This window comes from Papio anubis, chromosome 6 (genome assembly GCF_008728515.1).
Source record: "Papio anubis isolate 15944 chromosome 6, Panubis1.0, whole genome shotgun sequence".
Lineage (NCBI taxonomy): Eukaryota > Metazoa > Chordata > Mammalia > Primates > Cercopithecidae > Papio > Papio anubis.
Window position 1 is genome coordinate 74603181 of NC_044981.1, and position 24758 is coordinate 74627938.

A 24758-nucleotide genomic window follows, 5' to 3' on the forward strand; every position below is an offset into this window, starting at 1 on the left:
ATTTTTAAAATTTTGAAGGAACCCAGCTTGGCCAGGATCAGCTGGATAGGAATGGGGTGAAAAGGGGCAGCTTTGTCTTGTGCCAGTTCTTAGAGGAAAGGCTTTTGACTTTTCCCCATTCAGTAAGGTGTTAGCTGTGGGTTTATCATATATGACCTTTATTATGCTGAGGTATATTCCTTCTATGCCTAGTTTGTTGAGGTTTTTTTTTTTTATATCATGAAGAGACACTGAATTCTAACAAATGCTCTTTCTGTGTCTATTGAGATGATCATATTGTTTTTATCCTTTAGTCTGTCCCAGTGATGTTTCATGTTTACTGATTTGCATGTGTTAAATCATCCTTATATCCTTGGGATAAATTTCACTTGATTGTGGTGTATTATCTTTTTGATATGTTACTGAATTCAGTTTGCTAGTATTCTGTTGGTGATATTTGCATCTATGTTCATCAGGGATATTGGTTTATAGTTTTCTTTTGTCATTGTGTCCTTGTCTGGTTTTGGTAGCAAGGTAATGCTAGCCTCATAGAATGAGTTAGGGAGAATTCCATCCTCTTGAAATTTTTGGAATACTTTGGGGGAAATTGGTGTTAATTTTTCTTCATACATTTGGTAGAATTCAGCAGTGAAGTCGTTTGGTCCTGGGGCTTTTTTGTTGTCGTGGAAGACTTTTTACTACTGATTTAATCTCATTACTTATTAGTATGTTCAGGTTTTCTATTTCTTCCAGATTCCATCTTAGTAGGTTGCATATATCCAGGAATTTATTCATTTCCTCTAGATTTTCCAGTTTGTTAGCGTATAGTTGTTCATATGATATGTTCATGTCAAAGATCTCTGATGATCTTTTGTATTTCTGTGGAATCAGTTTTAGTATCTCCTTTTCATTCTGATTTTTAAAATTTGGGTCTTCTCTTTTCTTATTAGTCTAGCTAGTGGTTTATCAGTTTTATTTCTCTTTTTGAACAACCAACTTTTTGTTTCATTGGACCTTTATATTGTTTATTGCATCTATATTTTGTTTAATTCTTCTCTGATCTTTATTATTTCTTTTATTCCACTAATTTTGGGTTTGGCTTGTTCTTGCTTTCCTAGTTCCTAAAGTGCTTCATTAGATTGTTTGAAATCTTTCTACTTTTTTGATGTAGGTGTTTGTTTCTATAAACTTCCCTTTTAACATACAGGTTTGGGCTTGTTGTGTTTCCATTTTTATTCGTTTCAATTTTTTAAAATTTTCTTCTCTCGCAGCCCCGGAGTCAAAGCCGGTTGCCGACCCAGTCCCGTCCCGCAGCAGCCTGCCTCCTCTTTTCTTTCAACGTGACAGATGCCGCTGTGTCCTTCGCCATGGACTTCCTGGCAGGTGGAGTGGTCGCAGCCATCTTCAAGACGGCGATAGCACCCATCGACCAGGTCAAGCTGTTGCTGCAGCATGCCAGCAAACAGATCACCGCAGGTAAGTAATAAAAGGGCATTATAGACTGCGTGGTCCATATTCCCAAGGAGCAGGGGAGTCCTGTCCTTCTGGCGCAGTAACCTGGCCAATGTCATCAGATACTTCCACATCCAGGCTCTCAACTTGGCCTTCAAAGATAAACACAAGCAGATCTTCCTGGGTGGGGTGGACAAGAGGACCCAGTTTTGACACTACTTTGCAGGGAATCTGGCATCAGGCGGTGCCGCTGGGGCCACATCCTTGTGTTTTGTGTACCCTCTTGATTTTGCCCCTACCCGTCTAGCAGCCGATGTGGGTGAAGCTGGAGCGAAAGGGAATTCCGAGGCCTTGGTGACTGCCTGGTTAAGATATGCAAATCTAATGGGATTAAGGGCCTGTACCAAGGCTTTAACGTGTCTGTGCAGGGTATTACCATCTACTGAGCTGCCTACTTCGGTATCTATGACACTAGAAACGGAATGCTTCCGGATCCCAAGAACACTCACATTGTCCTCAGCTGGATGATCGCACAGACTGCCACTGCCCTTGGTGGGTTGGCTTCCTATCCATTTGACACCGTTTGCCCCCACATGATGATGCAGTCAGGGCGCAAAGGAACTGACTTCATGTACACAGACATGCTTGACTACTGAAGAAGGTTGCTCCTGATGAAGGAGGCAAAGCTTTTCTCAAGGGTGCATGGTCCAGTGTTCTCAGAGGCATGGGTGGTGCTTTCGTGCTTGTCTTGTATGATTAAATCAAGAACCACACATAAGTTATTTCCTAGGATTTCCCCCCGCCGTGAACGGGTGTGTTGTATTATATAACATATGTTGAGCATTCTTGACAGACTCCTGGCTGTCAATTTATCAGTGGCAACTATTTACTCGTTGAAAATGAGAAGCAATAATATTCATCTGACCAGTTTTCTCTTAAAACCATTTCCATGATGATGATGGTGATGATGACGGGACTCAATTATATTTTTTATTTCAGTCACTCCTGATATATAACAAATTTGGAGAAATAAAAAAAATCTAAAATTTAAAAAAATTCTTCTTAATTTTTTTTTCTTGACCCAGTGGTGGTTCAGGAGAATGTTGTCTAATTTCTGTGTATTTGCAGTTTCCAAAGTTCCTTTTTTAAATTAATTTCCAGTTTTAATTCACTGTAGTCTGAGAAGATAGTTGGCATAAATTTGATCTTTAAAAAAATTGTTGGACTCATCTTGCGATCAAACACATGACCTGGAGAATGTTTCATGTGCCAAGAAGAAGAATGTATATTCTGTAGTTGTTGAATAAAATGTTCTGTAGGTGTCTGTTAGGTCTATTTGATCTAAAGTGAAATTTAAGTTCACTTTAGATTCAATGTTTCTTTGTTAACTTTCTGTGTAGAATATCTGTCTAGTGTTGATGGAGGTTGAAGTCCCCAACTATTATTGCATTGAAGTCTACCTCTCCCTTTGGATAATGTTTGCTTTATACATCCGGGTGCTTCAGTGTTGGGTGCATATGTATTTAGAATCGTTATACTCTCTTGCTGAATCTACCCCTTTATCATTATCTCACTACCGTCCTTGTCTCTTTTTTACTGTTTTGACATAAAGTTTCTTTTATGTGATATAAGCATAGCAACTCCTGCTCACTTTTGGTTTCCATTTGTGTGGAAATTTTTTTTTAATTCCTTTGCTTTCAGTCTATATGTGTCTTTATGGGTGGGATGTGTCTATATATGTGTGTCTTTACGGGTATCTATCTTGTAGATAGCATACAATTGGATCATATGTTTTTGGACCCATTCAGCCAGTCTATATTTTATAAGTGGATAATTTAATCTGTTTACATTCAAGGTTATTATTGGTAAGTGAAGGCATATTCCTGTAGTTTTGTTCATTATTGTTTTGTATGTCCTTAGTTTCTTTCTTTCTCTTTTATTGCTTGTCATCATAGTTTGGTGGCTTTCTGTAGTGGTAACATGAGTCCTTTCTCTTCCTTGTTTGTGTGTTTCCTCTACCAGTGAGTTTTATATTTATATACTGGAAGTCCTCACCAGAGCAATCAGGCAAGAGAAGAAATAAAAGGTATCCAAACTGGAAAAGAGGAAGTCGAACTGTTTCTTTTTGCAGATGACATGATCTTTTACTTAGAAAAATCTGAAGACTCCACCAAAAAACTCTTAGACTTGATAATCAAATCAAATAAATTTGCAGGAAACAAAATAAATATACAAAAATCAGTAGCATTTTTATTTATCAATAATGAAATAGCTAAAAAGAGACCAAGAAGGCAATCTCATTTGCAATAGTTTAAAAATACCTAAAAATAAATTTAACCAAGGGTGTGAAAGATCTCTGCAGGGAAAACAACAAAACACTGATGAAAGAAATTGAAGACAGCTGAGTGTGATTGCTCATGCATGTAATCCCAACACTTTGGGAGGCTGAGGTGGGAGGATCTCTTGAGTCCAGGAGTTCAAGACCAGCCTAGAAAACATAGCAAAAGCCTCTCTCTCTAAAAAAAAAAAAAAAGTTGGGTATGGTGACACATGTCTATATAGACCTAGCCACTTGGGAGGTTAAGGCAGGAGAATTGCTTGAGCCCAGGAGTTTGAGGTTACAATGAGCTATGATCACACCACTGCACTGGAGCCTGAATGACACAGTGAGACCCTGTCTCTAAAGAAAAGAAGAGAAAAGAAATTAAAGATGACACAAACAAATGGAAAGACATCCCATGCTCTTGAATTGGAAGAATTATTATTAAAATGACCATACTACTGAAGGCAATCTACATATTCAACACAATTCTTATCAAAATACCAATGTCGTTTTTCACAGAAAGAAAAAAAAATCCTAAAATTTGTTTGGAACCAAAAAAGACCCCAAGTAACCAATGCAATTATGAACAAAGAGAACAAACCTGGAGGTGTCACACTAACTGACTTCAAAATATGTTACAAGGCTATAGTAACCAAATTAGCATGGTATTGGTATTAAAAACAGACACATAGACCAATGGAACAGCATACAGAACCCAGAAACAAATCCAGGTATTTACAGCCAACTATTTTCAACAAAGGTGCCAAGAACATACCCTGGAGAAAGGACATCCTCTTCAATAAATAGTGCTGGGAAAACTGGATACCCATAAGCAAAAGAATGAACTAGACCTCTATCTCTCACCATATAAAAAAATCAACTCAAAATGTATTAAAGACCTAAACATAACACCTGAAAGTAAAATATTACTAGGAGAAAACAATACTTCAAGATATTGGTCTATGCAAAGATTTTACGACTAAGATCTCAAAAGCACAGGAAACAAAACCTAAAGTAGACAGATGGGACTATAATACACTAAAATGATTCTGCACAACAAAAGAAATCATAACCAGAGTGACGAGACAACCTGTTGAATGGGAGCAAATATTTGCAAACTATTCATCTGACAAGGGACTAATACCCAAAAAAGAAAACAAACTAAAAACAACTCAACAGCAAGAAAGCATGTAATCCCATTAAAAAGTGGACAAAATACATGAAAAGATATTTCTCAAAAGAAGACATACATATACGTCTTCATAGATGTATGACATACATATATGTCAACAGGTATATTAAAAAGTTCAATATTACTAATCTAATCTTACCCTAGTTTGAATGGCTATTAGTATTAAAAAGACAAAAAATAACAGATGCTGATGAAGATGTAGAGGGGAAAAATGAACTTTTATACACTGTTGGTGGGAATGTAAATTAGTACAACCACTATGGAATATAGTATAGGAATTTCTTTAAAAACTAAAAATAGAACTACCATACAATCCAGCAATCCCATTACTGGGTATTTATCTAAAGGAAAGGAAATGAGTATATCAAAGAGATATCTGTACCCTCATGTTTACTGCAGTATAATTCACAATAGCAAAGATATGGAATCAACCTAAGTGTCTAACATCAGATAAATGAATACAGAAAATGTGGTATATACCCACACTGGAGTACTATTTGACTAGAAAAAGGATGAAATCCTATAATTTGCAGCAATGTGGACAGAACTAGGGATCACTATGTTAAGTGAAATAAGCCAGGCACAGTAAGACAAAGATTGTATATTCTCATTCATATACTGGAGCTAAAAAAGTTGATCTTATAGAGGTAAAGAGTAGAATGATAGCTACCAGAGGCTGAGAAGAGTGTGTGGGAAGCGCATGAGGAGAGGCTGGTTAAGGATAGAAACAGTTAGACAGAATGAATATTTATTATCAGAGTAGGATGACTATAGTTAATAATGTATCATATGTTTCAAAATAGCTAGAAGAGAGAATTTGAAATGTTCCCAACATGTAGAAATGATAACTACTTGAGGTGATGGATTCTCTAAATGCCCTGACTTGATTGTTATACATTCTGTGCATGTAAGAAAATGTCACATGTGCCCCATAAAAATACACAAATATTTTGTATCAATAAAAAATATTTCAATTAGTTGGTTACATTTAAATCTTGGGAGAAATTCTGGGTATTTTAATTCTCTGGAATCATCCAGATGTTCTCAAAACACTGGGCCTCAGTCTTACAAGGTGGCAATTGGCTGGAACTGTGTAATTGCCATTCTCTTTAGAATGGCATGTTCTCTCCAATTTACTAGAGTCACATCTTATGAGCGTGACAATAATCGTATCAGTTTCCACTTTTATCATAGTTGTGCTGTTATTTTTCTGTATTCTGTGACTCCATGTCTGTAGCAAAAGTGGAAAATGACAAAGAGACTGCAAAGACAGTATAATTCAAGAAAAGTAGGAGAGAGCAAAGTTGTTTTCAAAGAAACTAAATAAGTATACAAAAATCAGTAGTGTTTCTGTTTATCAATAATGTAATAGCTGACAGAGAAATCAAGAAGGCACTCTTCATTTACAGTAACTTAAAAAATACCTAAGAATAAATTTAACCAAGCAGGTGAAAGATTTCTACAAGGAAAACAATTGGAGACAACTCTTACATGTTTAATACGCAAAGTATGTCTTTGTCAAAAGGATGCAACTGAAGTCATCATTATGAACAAACTACAGAAAGATAATGCATGATGAGAACTTAATGAGCTGAGAGAAACAACAGAAATTTCAATAGTGTTCTATTTTAGAAGCAAATCAAATAAGTAATGCTACCATGAAAAGTAATTATTAGTTTTTTTTTTGATGCAAGGGAGATTATAATTTTTTTAAAATTTATGTTTTGATTATTTTCTTTTTAGAAAGAATTGTTTCTTTGGCAAGAAATAATCTACCACACTTTTTAAACCAGACTCAGTTTTCAGAATTGGAAAGTACAGTAATTCCCCAGTTGCAGAGTTGAAAACCTAATTCCAAAGAAAGTTCTCTAACTGCAAACTTTTTTAAAATAAACAAATGTTTTTCACTTTGTTTTTCACAATTAATACTGATAGAATGAATGAATGAAGTTATCAAATAAACCAAGTAGCATTATAATATGATACTGATAGCAAAATATGATTAGATTTCTTCAATGTCTTGAAAGTGGTTACTCTAAACGTAAAAGCAAACTATGTATATTGAAAACATGTGTTCGCCATTATGAGCTAAAATAAAACAAAATATTTTCTCATTTAAGGGATTCAAGGCCAAATTCTGTATGTCTATTTTAAGGAGAAATTCAAAGTCCAGTACATGTTATATAGAAAAAAGATATTAGTTTTCTAATTATAAATCAGAAGAATTGGAGTTTGAAAATTTTCAGTTAATCTTTTTATTTTGAATTTAATATATAATCCCAAATATCATATCTGCTTACATTATGCCATGCACTTCTAATTTAGTTCTAATTTAGTAAAAATAAAGACTGTGTGATTCTATTTCTGAAAGTTAAATGTTCTCATACTTGGGCTTCTGCATACATTTACATTACCTATTTGACTCTCAAAGCTGTTGAACTGTGAACACCTGCACCAAGAAAAGTGTTCAAGGATCTTCATGTTTCTTCATGATCCAGTCCAGATTATCAAGATGGGAGAATGCATGGGAACTATGAGCAGACACTCAGAAATAGAGACATATTTTGCTGAAGAAAGGAGGGCAGAATGGGGCCACCAGGATACTCAGCTGATGAAGAAGGTGGTGGCTCAACGTTGATATTAGTCAGGAGGATGCAAGCTCAGCATGAAAATGTTTGAGGTGGTGGAGGAGGTAACTGAGGGTGGCAGGAGAACACTCTCAACTTTTTTTGTTTGCTTGCTTGTTGGTAGCTCATGGCTGTGCAAGCTCAGCACAGGCCCCTTACTGAGTGAGGATCCTTCCACACTTAACTCCCACAGCAGCCCCTCTCCTGGACCCCTACTTCTGCAGGGGGCAGTATCTAGTTCTGGCAGAGAGGTAGAAATGTTTCTTGTGTTCTGAATGGCTAATTATATATCAGTGTTTACAAGGGAAAGGTCCCTACTTCTAACCCCTGCAGCACTTGGCCTGTGCTCTGAAACATGTACTTTGACTACCCCTTTATCTTAGCATGAAGAACTGGCACTGGCATTTATTAGTCATAAAGTTATTCATTCAATTTTAAATCCATCTATGGTGTTCAACTCCATAACCTCCTGTGGCAGTGGGTTTCACAAGTTGGCTATATGTGGCACAAAGTAATAGTTTCTTCAATAGTTTCTTGCTCTAATTTTATTAGCCATCAATTCCACCATATGACATTTTGTTCTTCAGTGACATTTTGGAACATTCAGTTCTTTGGTTGACAGTACAAACAAAACCCTCCCTCAGGCTCTCAGGCACTAAATAATCACCACTTGCCATTTTCCCTTTAAATATGTTAGCCTGGTTTGATTGACTCGGAGAAAAATCTTAAATTCTTTTTTCTAATTTGCCATCATTGTATTTGAATTTTAGTCTTCTCTACTAGCCTTTCTTGGGAGTCATTTCAAATGACTATTTATTACTAGGTATATTCATAAAGTGGCCTACTTGGTAGGATTAGGATTAATTTGTGTGAACAGTGTGCTCCTCAAAAAGTATCAAGTGTCTTCTAATTACAATGACTCACAATAAATTGTCTGTGGCCATCACTTCATCCAGGGAGTAGGTGACAGGATGAATAACATGATTTTAGAGCAATTGAATTGGTTCTGTGGCTGCCACCTCCCTCACTATCAATTCTCCCACTCACTCTGATTTATGAAAATTTTCTACTGAGGTTCAGTTACTTTGATCCCTATTTCAACTAAAACTCCCTCAAAGAGAGGTGTTATTTAAGCTACTGTCAGCCATTTTCTCCAGGACACAAATTATGATGATGTATGACGTCTCTTATTTTTTAAACCAGTGGTTTTCAAATCTTGTCCTGTAGAACCCTAGAGTTCCCAGAGTATCATAGGAATCATAGCAGATTAAGAAGAATCAGATGGGCTAGGTTACAATCAGAGCAACTCTGCTGGTACTGTCACAGGATCCTTAAGTGTGGCTTTTCCAGCCAGAAACCTCTGTGGCCAGTGGCACCTTTGCCTGAGTTTGGACCCACTGGGCTCGTTCCACCCACCTGGCCTGGCAGGCTGAGTTCGGTTTGTGCTACTGGCCTGGATCCTACACCTTCCAAGGCCGAGCCAGGCATGGAGAAGCAAAGGGTGTGTGAGCGAGTGAGCGTGGGCCACTGCTCACAGCCAGGCATGCCGACTGCTGTGACAGGACAGGCAGCTCCAGGTGTCAGCACAGGCACCAGCTCAGGGGGCCAGCTCTGTGAAAGACTGTGGCTGGATCAGATGTAAGGCAAGCAGCTTCTGATGTGGGTACACGTCTGGGCAAGGGAAATGAGTTTGTGTCCGGAAGCTTGGAGACACCAGGAACTGCAGACCCCTAAAGAGGGTGTCACAGCCCTCGCTTGGGGAGCCCCTAGGTGTGGGCTCCCCAAAGGACTGTAGCTCTTCTCTCGTTCTCTTCATCTCAATGCCTGCAACATGGTGAATGGGGGGTGTGTTTCTTCCCTGTTTGTGTTAGCTCTTTCAGTCCCATTCAACAGGTCCAAAGTTCTTGTCCTGCCTCCAGGAAGAATGTGGTACCTGGACAGCTGGAGGGGGAGCACAGCAGAGAGGAGCTCCACTGAGTGATAGAATAGCTCTCAGGAGACTCAAAGTTGGTAGCTCCTTTCTGCAAGCTGATCATCCTGATGAGTGTCCAGCTCTCAGTGGAGAGGAGGCCCATAGAGGGTAGCTCTTTTCCTCAGGCAGATCATCCCGGTGAGTATTCAGCTCTTGGTGGAGAGCTATCCACCTGGAGTGGATAGCTGTTTTCTGCAGGAAGATCATCCTGATGAGTGTCCAGCTTTCAGCGGAGAGTAGACTTATAGTGGGTAGTTCCTTTCTGCAGGCAGGTCATCCCAATGAGTGTGAGTCTGGCTGAGTCTGGAGTTTTTATGTGCTCAGAATGGAGGCAGTGTGTGCTGATTGGTCCATGGGCAGCCATAAGCAGGCCTGGAAAAAGCACTGTCCAATTGGCTGAGTGGTCATCAAAGAAGATCTCACTCCTGGTCATGGACTTTGCCCAGAACTGGCAGACCAGCCTCCATGCTGGGGCTTCAACATGCCATCTCCAGCACGCAAGATGTCCTTTAACATGCCATCTCCAGCATGCAGGATGTCCATGCCAAGAGGTGCCCTCAGCCGCCCTCCCCACTCCTTACTCCTCTCCCACACTCCTCAGCACCCAAAGTCCAGAGGTGCCAAGATGGCAGGGGGTTGGTGTGTCAACACCACCCTGAGTGTGGGCACAGCTGGCCAAGTTGTGACAGTGCCTGGGGTTGGCCACAACTTTGCTCCATCCCAAGCAGGCACCAGGAGTTGGGAGAGACCAGGGAGCAGGGCACTTTCAAACTTGCAGGGGCATGGGGCTTCCCAGTCCCTGAGAGCCCCAGGAATGCGGGGGCCTGGAGCCATGGCTAGGCAGCTAAAGCTGTACCTAGGAGTATGGGGCTCCCGCCCTGCCAACTCGGTACGGGGCAGGCCTCCCTCCTGATCCTGCCCCCGCCAGCTCCACAAAGCACACAGCCATTGCTATGCCCCCTCTGCTGCAGCAGGTGTCTCTGCAGCAGCTGCTCCAGATGGACCACCACCATCATCAGTACCTACTGTAGATATTTAGCTTCTGTATTAGAATTTTTATGTAATAAGAGTCTTACATTCTTGATATTATTTTTGCATCTCTGTTTTAAGTGCTCAGGTTAGTCCCTTTTGCATGAGGCCAAGAGTGAGCCTCCAATACTTTTATATCATTTTCACTTAGTTAACTCTCCCATGTTCTACATTTCCCCGTTTCACCCTGGCTTCTGATGGGCTTTCTTCCCAGCCCATGCCTTTGCTTCCCCACTGGATTACAATCCAGAGCCTCTCCTGCCGCCTATAGAATTGTCATCCTTGCTCCACTGATAAGAAAAAAAGAAGAAGAACTGAGACTAGGAAGAGCAACAAAGAATAGCTATGCATATGCTTCTACCATTTCCTTCTTTCCTAAAATATAGTATATATAGAACATCATTACCCTTAGGAGCTTTGGAATGGATTCCTCAACAAGTGAGAACTATCTGTTATAGCATGAAATCAAACAGGTTAAGAGACCTGGAGAGCTGGAGCTACATAAAAACATATTAATCAATCTAAAGTCACTTGCCACTAGTAAGCATTAAAAATATATATATTTAGGAATAATGAAAAATTGGGTATAAATTGGAATAATTTAGATGTAGTCAAAATAAAAAGTGAAGAAATTAATTATTAGACTGGTGGAGGGAAGCTAATTTTTAGCTTTGAAGGAATTGAGTAAAAAAAGTCACATAAAAACTTAGAGATTTAATTCTACAAATTAAACATTTCTAAAAAGTGAAAAAACAAAATTAAAAAGAAGTCCACAAACTGGGAAAAAATATTATATAAATTTGACTAAGGATCAATTATATGATATTGGTAACTATTCTATCAAATCTAATTATCAACAATAGAAATCAACTCTAGATAATTTATTTTTTAAAAAGAAGAATTTTTTGAATTAAATTATGTGATGCACCTTGTAAAACTAAAGACAAAAATATCAGTTCTTGGTATGAATGAGAACCAAGGGAAATTTCATGTAAATATGAGAAACTCTAATGGCTGAGCAGACTTTCAGAAAGCTATGGGCATCTTGATGTGGCTTTCATCCTTTTCTATTTTTGTTTCATTATTTTCTGGATTCAAGCACCAGGGAGTGTTTAATTGGCCAGGGAGTGGGCACATGTCTGATGCTGTGTATTCTGCAGCAGAAGAGGGATAATTCCCAAAGGAAAATCCATGTATAAAAGAGAAAGGACTCTGAGTAGGCAAAAGAAGGAGATGTCCATGATAGGTCTCATTCAAATTTTTAGAAAAACATTCAGAAAAAGAGGTAATCAACAAATGGACAGAGGACATGAACTGATAATTATAGAAGATGCAATATAAATTAATATAGATAAGGAAAATGTTGAGATTTTAAAAAGTAAAAGCTATGCCAAAACAAAGCAAACATGAAAAGTAGAAAACAAATAAGCAAAAAATCAAAGAACTTTTTATTGACCATGAAAGAATAACACTCTTCAAAAGTTAAACAGAATTGCCATATGATCCAATGATTCCACTTCTCCACATATACCCCAAAGATTGAAAAGTAGGGACTCAAATACTCATATACCAACTTTCATAGCTGCATTATTCATGATAACCAAAAGGTGGAAAAGAACCCAAATAATCATGGATCAATGAATGAATAAACAGAATGTAAATACATACAATGAGGTTTTACTCAGCCTTAAAAAGGAATGAAATTCTGATATATGCTACAACATGGATGAATCTTAAAACCATATTGCTAGGTGAAATAAACCAGTCACAGAAAGACAAATATGGTATGATTCCACTTACATGAAGTACCTACAATAGGTTTCATAGAGACAGAAAATAGAATAGAGGTTACCAGGGGTTGAGAAGGGGAAAATGAGGAGACATTATTTAATAGATACAGTGTTTCTGTTTGGGGTGATGGAAAAGCTCTGGAAGTGGATAGTAGGGATGGTTGCACAATATTATGAATGTACTCAATGCCAACAATTTAAAAATTGTTAAAAGGGTAAATTTTATGTTGTATATGTTGTACCACAATGTTTTAAAAAGTGAATGACACTTGCTATACTTGCTGCTTAGGATAAAGCTGTGTTTCACTAATGCATTTATACTGAGAGTGGCAACGAAAAGTGAAATAATACATTTTAGAAAGCAATATAATAATAATTTTCCTCAGAACCCACAAAACGTTTCTATCTTTTAACTTAGTTATCCTGTTTGTAAGGAAATAATCTGAAAGTAGAAAAAGACTATTTGCATGAATCATAGCAGTACCAAAAAATAATAAAGAAATAGAATCCAAGCCTAAACATGCAAAATGATGGAAAATTTGTCACACTAACTCAATGAAACATTATGCAACCATTAAAAATTATAATGATTACATGATACTTTTTATGATATATCAGCAAGCAAAAAGAATTACAAAATGGCATTATGCTATGATTAATTCAACATTCATGAATGAAAAGTTTTACAGTAAATTAAGAGAATTATTACTAATATTTTCCTTTTAATTTTTTCTTAACTTTTGTCATTTTACCTAGATAATAAAAAGTGATAATGTTTAGCATTAAACAAAATTTAAATAAACTAAATATTTGAAATGTATTATGCTACAAAAGATAGAAAAGTGATATAATTTTAAATACTTCTAGTAGAAATTTTACGGGATATTTGAAAAAATCTAATTCCCTATTATCATTTCTATTGTAAAACTAAAGATACTTAAATAACACCTATATATCAGCTATAAATAATAGAAATCAACTTATAAAAACCTTACTTATAAAACCACACATATTCTTTTAGGTCTAGCAGAAGCCTGGGACTTGTATAATGTAGTTGTATTGTGAAATGCACATTTTACAGAGCAATGGAAAGGAAAAATAAATTGTGAGATGAAGTGGATAAAGATTTTACAGATGATATTGGCAAAAGGAAGACAGGATAATAAAATAGAATATCTCAGGGAGGTTCTCAGATGCAAAAATCTTCCAAGAAGACATTTCCCATAGAAGTGGCAGAAATGAATAGCAGTGTGCTAAAAAGCCTCAGTATAATTACATATAGAATCAGAATAATCACATATAATATCAAATAGCCTTGCCTCTAATGTATAAGGGATGTAAAACAGTGGAGAAAATATGTGTAAAGATTTTTTAAATGAGAAAATAATTTGAAATTAAAAAAAGAAAACTGAGAACAAAGACAGTGACAACTTCACAACCAGAAAATTCTTCATTTGTATAACACCAATGTTTCCAATATAGTTGGTATCTTCCCCAGATACAAAAAAATTTCTAAACTCTGTAGCATCAGAAGGGATCTTCGACAACACATAATACAATTTTATTTTCTAGTTGGGTATGCTAAAGTTTAGAAAAGACACACCCAAGAAACATAGGAAAGCAAGGAAAGACAGAGCCTGTCCATGGGTCTCCCTGGCTCTGTGGTGCCCCACGTTGTGTGCGGATTGCCTCATGTTTTTATGTCTATAGTGGCACCAAAGGATTGGGCTGCAACATTGTGCATGTCCCAATACATCCTTTATCTAATGCCTCTGCTTTCTCCCAGGTCCTCTTTGTCCATTTATCTCCAAGGATATAAATTACTCCATTCTTTCACTATTTTTTTTTTTTTTTTTTTTTTTTTTTTGAGACGGAGTCTCACTGTGTCGCCCAGGCTGGAGTGCAGTGGCAAGATCTCTGCTCACTGTAAGCTCCGCCTCCCAGGTTCACGCCATTCTCCTGCCTCAGTCTCCCGAGTAGCTAGGACTATAGGCACCCGCCACCACGCCCTGCTAATTTTTTGTATTTTTAGTAGAGACGGGGTTTCACCTTATTAGCCAGGATGGTCTCGATCTCCTGACCTCGTGATCCGCCCACCTTGGCCTCCCAAATCGCTGGGATTACAGGCGTGAGCCACCGCGCCCGGCCCATTCTTTCACTATTAAAGGCTCTCTGTTCCATGGATACTCCATACCAGTATTACTTAAAGCTTATTATATATTACTGTACAATCACTTAAGACATGGGATTCTTCCCGGTAGTGTTCGGTATATTTCACAACTGAGCTATAACACATGAAATCAGCAACAATACAAGAAGATAAACTATCCAGGGCTAAATCAGAGGTCAATATCCCACTCTAGATAGACAGAGGAAGAAATCCGTATTTTGCACAGGATTTGGAAAAACTTCATTAAAGAGACAGGACAGGAAAAAATAAAACAGTGTTTGTCAAAGCAGGATCTGAGAATCATCTGCAATTGAACCATCGGGAAAATTGATTTCAACATGTAAAATCAGGAGTCAGTATTTTTAACAAGATCCAGGTGATTTTTGTGCATGGAAAGGTTTGGGAGCCACTTTCAAGCAGTTGGGAGTTTGTGCATGAACTGCTGCAGGAAGCAGCACGATGCGTTCTGGAACTGTCCATGGAGGCAGAGCCTTCAAATCACACAATATGGGAACTAATGTAAAAAGATACCTCAGCAGGAAGCTACGAGGCAGAATAAACTTTAACTCTATGAACTGAAGAAAATAATCATGCCATTTAACCTTGGGTCACTACTGATAGGAAATCAAGTGTGCACGAGCGAAAAGAATCCAGGTTGGGTTCTGTGAAATGATGAGTTCAGATGACACATTTAGGGGTGTTTCTTAGACTTAAACAGGGAATTTTAAAAACTTCTTCAGGCACAACTCTTAGTTCAAATGATTTACTGTTAGAGAAAAAAGACCAAATGATTTAGTAACTAGATTTAGGATTTCCCGTTGTTTTTGCTTTACAAGGGAGCTTTAAAAAAACTACTTTCTCTTTCATTTTACAGCTTTGCTTAATAAATTGTATTAATACATCTGGGCTTCTAGTGGAAATGATTCTGTTATAGTATCATTGTAGCAGTTCATCTGAAAAATAATAAATATATAAGTTTGAATCAGTCGCTTCAATAGTGAGGGTCTATGTGGGATCTCTTTTGGGTAAAACCCCTAGCCCACTGCTCCATCCCAAGTAGGCTTTCCTATGCCCTCCAGGTTTCAGGCATGTGGTGGATTCCCTCCTTTCTCTCCAGCTGCTCTCACTCTAAAGACTGTATATGTGATTAGGATACAATGTCCTTAACTTTCTCATTTTTCTTTGACCCAGAATTGAAGAATCATATACCCTGTTTATTTTAGAATTTTGCACTAAATACTATATGAAGTAGGGGGTGGGGAATAAAAACAATGAATGATGAGATGCTGATGAAATGGGAGGAATTCCCTTATCCCCCTCACAGGGCACGTGACAGGGGTGTGGCTCGCTTCTTCCCTACCCCACTGCTCAAACCCCTAGGGGGAACACGAAGACAGGCTGGTCGTGGAGAGTGTTTTTGGGTTACGAACCCATGGCAGCATCTAGGGTCGAGTTGTTTACAGCTCCCAAAGCCCCGGTGGGCGTGTGTTATAGTGTGCTCTTTCAGCTTTGCCATCTGCAGGTGGCTTGTGTTAATCAGCTCAATTAGACGCTTTGCCTTATCCTGAGGACAGAGGGCTTTCCATATACCAGGTTCTTGCCCTAGTGTACCAGAAAAATTGGATCCCACATGGGCTTGGAGGATGGGTTGGGTGCAAGGTTTTATTGAGTGGTGGAGGTAGCTCTCAGTGAGGTGGATGGGGAGCCAGAAGGGGAATGGAATGGGAAGCGGCCAGACTCTCCTCTGATAACCCCTGACTGAATTTCAGGTCATCCTGCTGTCAGTGGCCTGCCAGTGTCTGCTGGTGTCTGTTGGTGTGTTCTTCTGCTTCTCTGCTCCTCTCAACATCCAGCTGCTTGTGTGTGTGCCTGCTACCGTCCGGGGTTTTTATGGGCACAGGATGGGGGGCGTGGCAGACCAAAAGGCAACTTTTTCAGTGTGAAAACAGAAATGCCTGTCCTCATTTGGGTCTGTGGGCACAGGCCTGAGGGTGGAGCCCTCGACAGGGACCCCACTCTTCTCTACCCTGCACTTCACTACCCCTCTCCTATATCACTGACCGCTTTAAGACCTCTCCAAAAGCTCTCACAATGATTACCTTGTCGTATCCTATGCTGTATGTGGGGAAGCTCTCCTTTTCCTGACTTCTTCATGAACTGCATCTTTGCATTATTCTGATGAAGTCTCTGTATGATTATTTTCTGCATTTTTAACACTTTCGGACATAAGGCTAAAATGAAGGGTCCTTCTCCCCTTCTTCACAGGCACAATTCTCATTCCCATGGGGCTCTCTTTCCAGGTAGATATTCTGAAGATTCAGGGGTGGACAATAGGTGGGAACTCATAGGGCATCCTGTTTCCCTATTTCTCTCCTGCAGCCTCCTCACCAACCTTAAGTCTCTTGTCCTCCAGGCCTATGTAACCAAGTGTGAATTTGGTCACATCTCAACATTGATCACTCATACTTTTTGGTACTATGGAAATTTCTAGTACCTCGGGGCTCATGAGAGACATTTTCATTCTGATCATGAAGAGATGATATTTTTCTCTTCAGGGATAATTTCAGTTCCTGTAAATTATGCCTTTCTGTTGTTCTAGTCGCATTTTCTTTACCAACCCTGCCTCCAAGTCTCATCTTGCTCCTGAAATGTTGACCCTGTAACAGTTCCATAGGCTTCCCTCCTTAATAATACAGATAGTTACTAAAACTCTATTCTGGGACTTGAAGAAAGACAAATGGCAAGTACACCTGCAATTCTCTTCACCTAGAGTTCTTCTAACTCCCTCTTCAATTATCTCACTGTGTGCATTTACCACTCTACTTGTACACAGTGAATACAGTTTTATTTCATACAGCACAGATTTGACTGTGTGGCAGGAATATTAAAGTTTCCGTTGTCATTCATTAATTGAAAACCCTGTATCTATTTCCTTGGAGCACCTGCCCAGTGCTACATAAAAGGGGAGCAGACAGCAAACACTCTTGGTATGAGAGGAGTTTTTGCTGCTGTATGTATTGTGTTTTTCTAATACTGCTACACGTGATTATTAAGTTCTATGTGGGGTTTGTATTTACTTTCCACATGCCCTTAAATTCTTGAGGGAATTATAACTTTACTAAATACCACCCAAATGGAACAAAGAAGCCAAATGGTTCTCTAGAACACAGCTAGAGAAGAAAGGAGTATAGAAACGTATTTTCCTCATTGTAGAGTACATAGTTTTCCTAAATGATGGCAAATGTTTCCAGAAATCTAGCCAAAAATCACTTAGATAGGAAATCATATTAGTAATTGTAATAGCAGTTTGGAGCACCAAAAGTTAAAATTTAGGGATAAATATCTAAATGCACGGTAACAGAAGTTAATTTAGAAATATACAATTAATATGGATACAAATATGATTAATAAGAATCTCTATATGTATATTTGAGGAAACAACTTGAAATTTTAAAGTATCTTTTATTTTAAAATCCATAAAATTTTGAAGTTTTACCAGAATACCAAATATTTGCATTGTTAGTTGCTGCCTTAATTGAGGAGACTGTTTCAAAAGTTTTAGATTTCCGTTCTAGTCAAAAATCTCTGGTAGAGATTTTTTTTTTTCTCTACCAGTCCAGTTTTCTTTTTCTATAAAGAGATAAATAATTTCAAATATTCAAATAATTCAATTTTTGTCTTTACATTTAATGAGGTTTAATAAAGTACTATATTGAAAATCACATAATTTTTAAATTGTGGTACTATACACATAACATAAAATTTACCATCCCAACCATTTTTAAGTATATGGCTCATTAGTGTTAAGCATAGTTCCATTGTTGAGCAACTAATTATCTCCAGAAATTTCTCATCTTGCAAAACTGGAACTCTATAGTCGTTAAACAACCCCTCCCCATTCCTCATGCCCCCTCAGTCCCTGGCAACTGCCATTCTACTTTCTGTCTCTGAGTTTCATGAGTACTCTAGGTACTTCATGTAAGTGAAATCATTAGTTCAAATAATTGCACTTTCATGAACTATAAACAATGTATTGCATGATAAATCAAGTCTCATAAACACAGTATAACCAAAATCATATAAATCTATTTAACAGATCTATGTTGGTATATCAAAAACTCTATAAAATAGATATTTACTTGAATTTTACCTGTTAACTTCTGAAATAGAAGCTTTTTAAAATAAAGTTTTGAAGAAACTTCAAGAAGCTCTAATGAGGTAGAGAAGAAAACTAAAGAAAAATAGACTCCATTGTGAAAATGACAAGGTAAAACAACCCCCAGGGAAGAAGCAAAATTCTTTGGCACTAAAACACCTTCCGTGGAACATTTGTCTCAAAAGCTGTTTCCTGTAAAAAAAAAAAAAAGTTTCTGTGATCATAAAAGTTCTGGAAAGTGCACAATATATCTCTTTTAAGGAAATTAAAATTATGCATTAGCCTACTAAATATTCTCAGAAGTTCTTAATAATTTTTTCCTATGTTTGACAGAGGTGTTTCCCAAACTTATTTGACCTCTTTACCCTTTTTTCCCCCTCATAAAACCTGAAAACTCTGTGGAGGAAAAAGGATGGCCTCTAAATCATGATATGGCTTCAGCTATGTCTCAGCCCTTGAAAGACTGTTTTTAGACTTGGAGTCTTAATTAGACACTCAAACCTCCCTTCTTCATTCCATATTTTCATATTTACTTTTAGATAGAGATTGCTGTATGCTGCATAAATGCTGTCACCAAGACACTACTTACTGTAAATGTCAAGTTGATTAAACTTTCATTTGAAGGAATAGTAAAGCAAGTCTGACAATACACATTTCACTTAACTTGGGCTTTGAAACTACTGCATAAATCCCAGGGGGCAGATCTATGATCCTCCAGGCTAAAATAATAACTGTTTAGCTATTATGCCTCCACTATATGTGAGCTATAAGCCCATCTCACATGATAAGAGGAACAAATGTCTCGCTGCAAACTGCTTTTAAAGTACTAGAATAAGAGCAGCAAAGACAGGTAAATGAGAACATTTCTATGCACATGCCACATTAATATTGCATTGAAAAGCTGAGTCTGTGTGGACTGTATTTAGAGATACAAACAATGGTTACTGAAAAGACTACATAAAGTACAAGATGAATTACTGTTACTACACAAAAGCCTCTGAGATTATGCATGCAATCAGAATTGCATGCATAAAGGCTTGGGTAATAACTAGGAAATGACTGATTTTTCCACTGGAGACACTTCGTTAATTATTTCAAGGCTCTATAGGCAATTTTAACACCTTGTGAGGCTGTCATTATGATCCGTTTACAATAACCACAATTTCTCTCTGAATATTTGACAGTGCATAAATTAACTCCTTCCTTATGATATATGTTTTCCACAATTATATCTGGATATTTGAATGCATGTCTTACCTCTTTTACTAAAGTTAAGCTCCTTGAAGGCAGCAGTATATGTAAATCAGTTTGGTACAGCCTTCAGAAATGGACCCAGTATTTAGTACAATTTTAACACATTTTGGGGAATTAAATTGTGTAACTAGCCCTTTTCAGTATTTTTTAGTGTCAATATTTTTAATAGAAAGAACTATTTGCCCACTGACTATCACTGAAGAAGTTTCAAAAGGCTAAATTCTTCTCTTGTTTGAAAAAAGTGATGATATGCACGAATTAAGGGCCCAATAGGTATTTGGTATGTATTTTGATTTGATCTGATTCCTTAAAGAAAATAAAATATTAAAATGTGAATTTATCCACTGCAAAGTAAAAAAAAAAAAAAAAAAAGACAGGAAAAGGAGAGCGACATATTTGGGTAAAATGCTCTTTATTAATTAAATATTAGATTTAGAATGTTGTTTGCATTACTAATCATCAGTGCTCTCATAAAGTCAAAGTGTTATTCTTTCTTAGGACTATTCAGATGTTTCACTCTCAGTCATGTTTCACTATCCAGTTACAGTAGCTCTTCTGTGAGTACTCAGTAATAAACTCTGCCATGTTAAGAATTGCTGCTATGGACAAGAGACTTCTCCTGTCTGCCCAGCACAGTGCCTGACACAGGGCAAGCACTCCAGAATTGTTAGTTGAATGAATGACTGAAAAAATAACAGCTCACATTTATATAGCATGTTTAATGTTGGAACACTGTTGTCACACATATTATTTACTTTTATTTAATTTCTTCATTTTCTCATTCAGCAAATATTATTGAAATATAAAGCAATTGCCAGACAGGAGGTATTAACCATTCAAAGAAAATTAGTCATAGTTCTTGCAACTCAAAGAACACAAAAATCCACTGGGGGAAATATCAAAGCCAAGGGAAATTAGAATTTTTGAGAAAAGCGTCAACAATTTGTTATGCATTAACAAATATTAGAAATAGTGATTGTAAAATTGTTGTAAGTTTATTACAATAATTATAAAATTATAAAAGTTATAAATTGTAAATGTTTTTGTAAAATTACTGTTGACTGACCAAATTCCCCAGAGGTTGAGTGACTTGCCTAGAGCCACATAACTAAAAGAGAGACAGCTGAGACTGTACCTTTACTTTGTTGCTCCACATTGACCAAGCGTGAGGGCTGTTCTCTTTGTGCTTCAGGAAACTGAAGATTGGAGGTGAGCTCAGATTTGAGAGAGTTTTAAGACACAAAGTGCCAGACAATTCATAGAGGGAACACCAACCATGAAAAGAAAAAAAAAAGAAAAAAACAAAAAGGACTTGGAATTAAAGAATTAAGCAAAAACTCTGAGGAAGTGGTTTCCTTGATTGCAGTGGAGGAAAAGAGTGAGAACATTAGGGTAAGAGGTCAGGGGTGGCCTGGAGGCTGACACAGTCTCCTGCACACATAAATGATTCAAGTGTGTGTGTTTTGGGGGAGGGGAAAGGGTTAGGGAATAAAATTGTAAATTGTAGCAATAGCAGAGAAATACAATTTTGTCCCAGCTTCCCTTGGATAGTATTTATGGTTGTGAAGAGAGACCTTTCTGTAAGATATCTTTCCTACTTCCTGACCTCTAGTCAAACCGAATTCAAATCAGAATACGAGGAAACTATTGAAGATATGAATCTGAAACTCCTGACAGAGGCTGTAAAAATGGATCTTGAGTATGCTTAACTGCCCATCAGTTATTTGTGGGTTCCTATATCAGAAAATCCTCCTTGTAAAGCAGAAAGCATTTATCCTCCACTCCTACAGCTGGTTTAATAAAATTTAAAATACTTTGTGACATAAAATATATGTGAACAATAAACATCAATCAAAATATTTAGCATTTTCAGCTTACTTTCCTTTCTCTCTACCCATTCCACAATGGAGAATGTAATAAACACGACAGCTTAAAAACTTTCTAATTTATATTATTTCTCAGGCCTCACCAATGTACAGAGTTGAACTGACATTTATGTGGTATAACTAAGTTTATGCTGAGTAAATTTGTTTTTGCTTGGTTTTGAAAGTGACCATAGTACACAACACCATAGTGTAGGGTATTTTGTTTTGCATTAAATGAATATAAATTATTTTCCTCTTTACATATGTATTAAAATAAAAATTAAAAATACTCAAAATTCTTCATGTGAATAGAATATATATAGGGCATTAGAAGTGTGGGTTCTCGTGCTGAATGTATTCAACATATATGTGTCACGCTTTGCATAATTTAAAAGCAAAACAAACAGAAAACAAAATCAAAATGAAACAAGGTAGTATAATATAATTTGAAGCTTAGAACGTATAGAAGCCACAGTGAAAATCACTGAACTGGGAAATCTTAATATCCTAAACATATTTCAATGCTTATTTTGAAAGTGATTTTTTTGTCTGTAGGTCTGAACTGAGCTAGATTGAGAGTGGATTCTAATGTGGCCCATTTATGAAAATAAGCCGTATGCTGCTGCATGGATAGAATCTACTTAACTCAAAGAAAATTAAAGTTAAAATAATGTTGATTAAATATTAAAGTAAAAATGATTTTGCTTGCTCAACACAAAATGAATTGGAAACCTGAAAAATTTCAGTGGATCGTAAATATGATGAAAATGTTTAATTAACACATTTACTCTTTTTTATTTTTTTGAGACAGAGTCTCACTCTGTCGCTCAGGCTGGAGTGCAGTGGTGCAATCTCGACTCACTGCAACCGCCACCTCCCGGGTTCAAGTGATTCTCCTGCCTCAGCCTCCTGATTAGCCGGAACTACAGGCACGTGCCACCACGCCCAGTTGATTTTTTGTATTTTCAGTAGAGACGGGGTTTCACCATGTGATCTGCCCGCCTTGGCCTCTCAAAGTGCTGGGATTACAGGTGTGCACCACTGTGCCCGGCCAACACACTTACTGTTATTAAATGAGTTTGGTTATGAAAATTTTTCTTTACCTTAGGCCACTAGGTCCTCTCTACCAATTCAACGGTGAATCCACCCTTTGATTGGACTGATTTTTTCAAGATTAAAAAAGCCACTTTCTCCTGATGAACAAATGCTTACTGTGAAATAGCCTTTGCAAAATTATGACAATAAGAGAAATGTGACATGGTTGACTCTATCTTGCCTCCAGGCTCACAGGTTGATTGTCTGCTTATTTCTAGGCGTGGGCCAAGCTAACTTTGGGAGAAATTTAGTTTACAGTTTAAATAATAATAACCCTTCCCAAAAACTAAGCTGTTCTTGTAAAACTAATGAAAGGCCGCCAAGTTAGGAGGATGAGAGGGGTTTGAATTCTAAATAAGTACCAGCCATTATTCTGGAGGTCATAAGATTTGCAACTTTCCCAATTACTTTTGGAGATAACATTAGTATCGTAGAACCTAAGACTGGTCTTTGAGACACCTTTTCAAGGGTTTTTGCATTTCTGACAACCAATGGCTCCACCAGGACCTGCCACCCGGTCCTGTGGCCCCTACCCAAGAACTGACTCAGCACAAGAGGACAACTTTGATTCCCTATAATTTCACCTCTGACCCAACCAATCAGCATGCCCCCTACCCTATCCCCCTGCCTACCAAATTATCTTTGAAAAACCCCTAACCTCCAAGCCTTTGGGGAAATTGATTTGAGTAATAACTCAGTCTCCCACCTCACATCAATTAAACTCTTTCTTTACTTAATGCCATGGTCTCGGTGAGTTGATTTTATGTACAGCGGACAGGAAGAACCCATCAGGCAGTTACAACTGCATTGCCATAGTCAAATTAATATGATCAATTTCTTGCCAAGTCAAGAACCAGAAACATATGAGATGAAGCCCTGAGATAATATTTTAAAAACCACCCTGGCCTTGGAGTCTAGGCCTGCTCTACTCTTCTTTCAGCAAAGAAATATGCTTAAAACTTGTCCATAAAATTTGACAAAAATGCCCTGACTCCTGTGTTCTGTTCCAGCTCCTGCCGTATTATTCTCCTTTTCACTCTGTGCTGGTTGCCAGGGCTGCTGTAACAAAATACTGCAGACGGCGTGGCCAAAAAACCAGTAATTTATTTTCTCATAATTCTGGAGGCTAGAAGTCCAAGGTCAAGCTGTTGGCAGGTTTGGTTTCCTCTGAGGCCTCCCTCCTCGTATGTTTACATATGTATTAACAAATAAACAAATAAATACGTAGATGTCTGCTTTACAGAAGTCTGCGTTCTTGCTGTGTCTTCACACGATCGTTCCTCTGTCTAGGTCTGCGTCCTAACCCCCTCTTCTTATAAGGACACAAGTCATACTGAATTAGGGTCCACCTCAATGACCTCATTTAAACCTAATTACATCTTTAAAGACCCTATCTACAAATAACAGTCACATTCTGAGGTACTAAGGGTTAGGATTTCAACATATGAATGGGGGATTGGAGCACAACTCAGCCCATAACACACTCAGTTATAAGCATTTTTCAAGATCCCTCTTGCAGGCATAGGTGTGGGCTGCTGCAGAGGTGTCAGGACCACCGTGGTGAATGGCATAGTCTCCGTTTGTGCAGCTTACTAATGTCCTGTGGCCCCGCTAATGCCCAATTACAGATGTACCACTTTCATCCAACAGTGATGCTACTGAGCCTACCCGACCTATGAATAGGGATTACTGTCAACTTCATCTGGCATCTTTTCCCACTGCAGATACTTACAGTACCTAAAGGTCTGCCAAATTACATGGCTGAAGCAGCAGGGCTGTGTCTTGGGTTGGCTTGCTTTGGGCCCCATTTGGAGCCAGTAGCCTTTCATGTCACTTGGTAATTAGGTCAAGATA

The 24758-nt window shown here is 37.8% G+C and overlaps 1 pseudogene; it reads left to right on the forward strand.

Annotated features, from left to right (window-relative positions):
- LOC103883809 overlaps positions 1-3503 on the forward strand; it is a 133965-nt pseudogene extending 130462 nt beyond the window's left edge.
- Positions 3504-24758: the final 21255 nt, after the last annotated feature.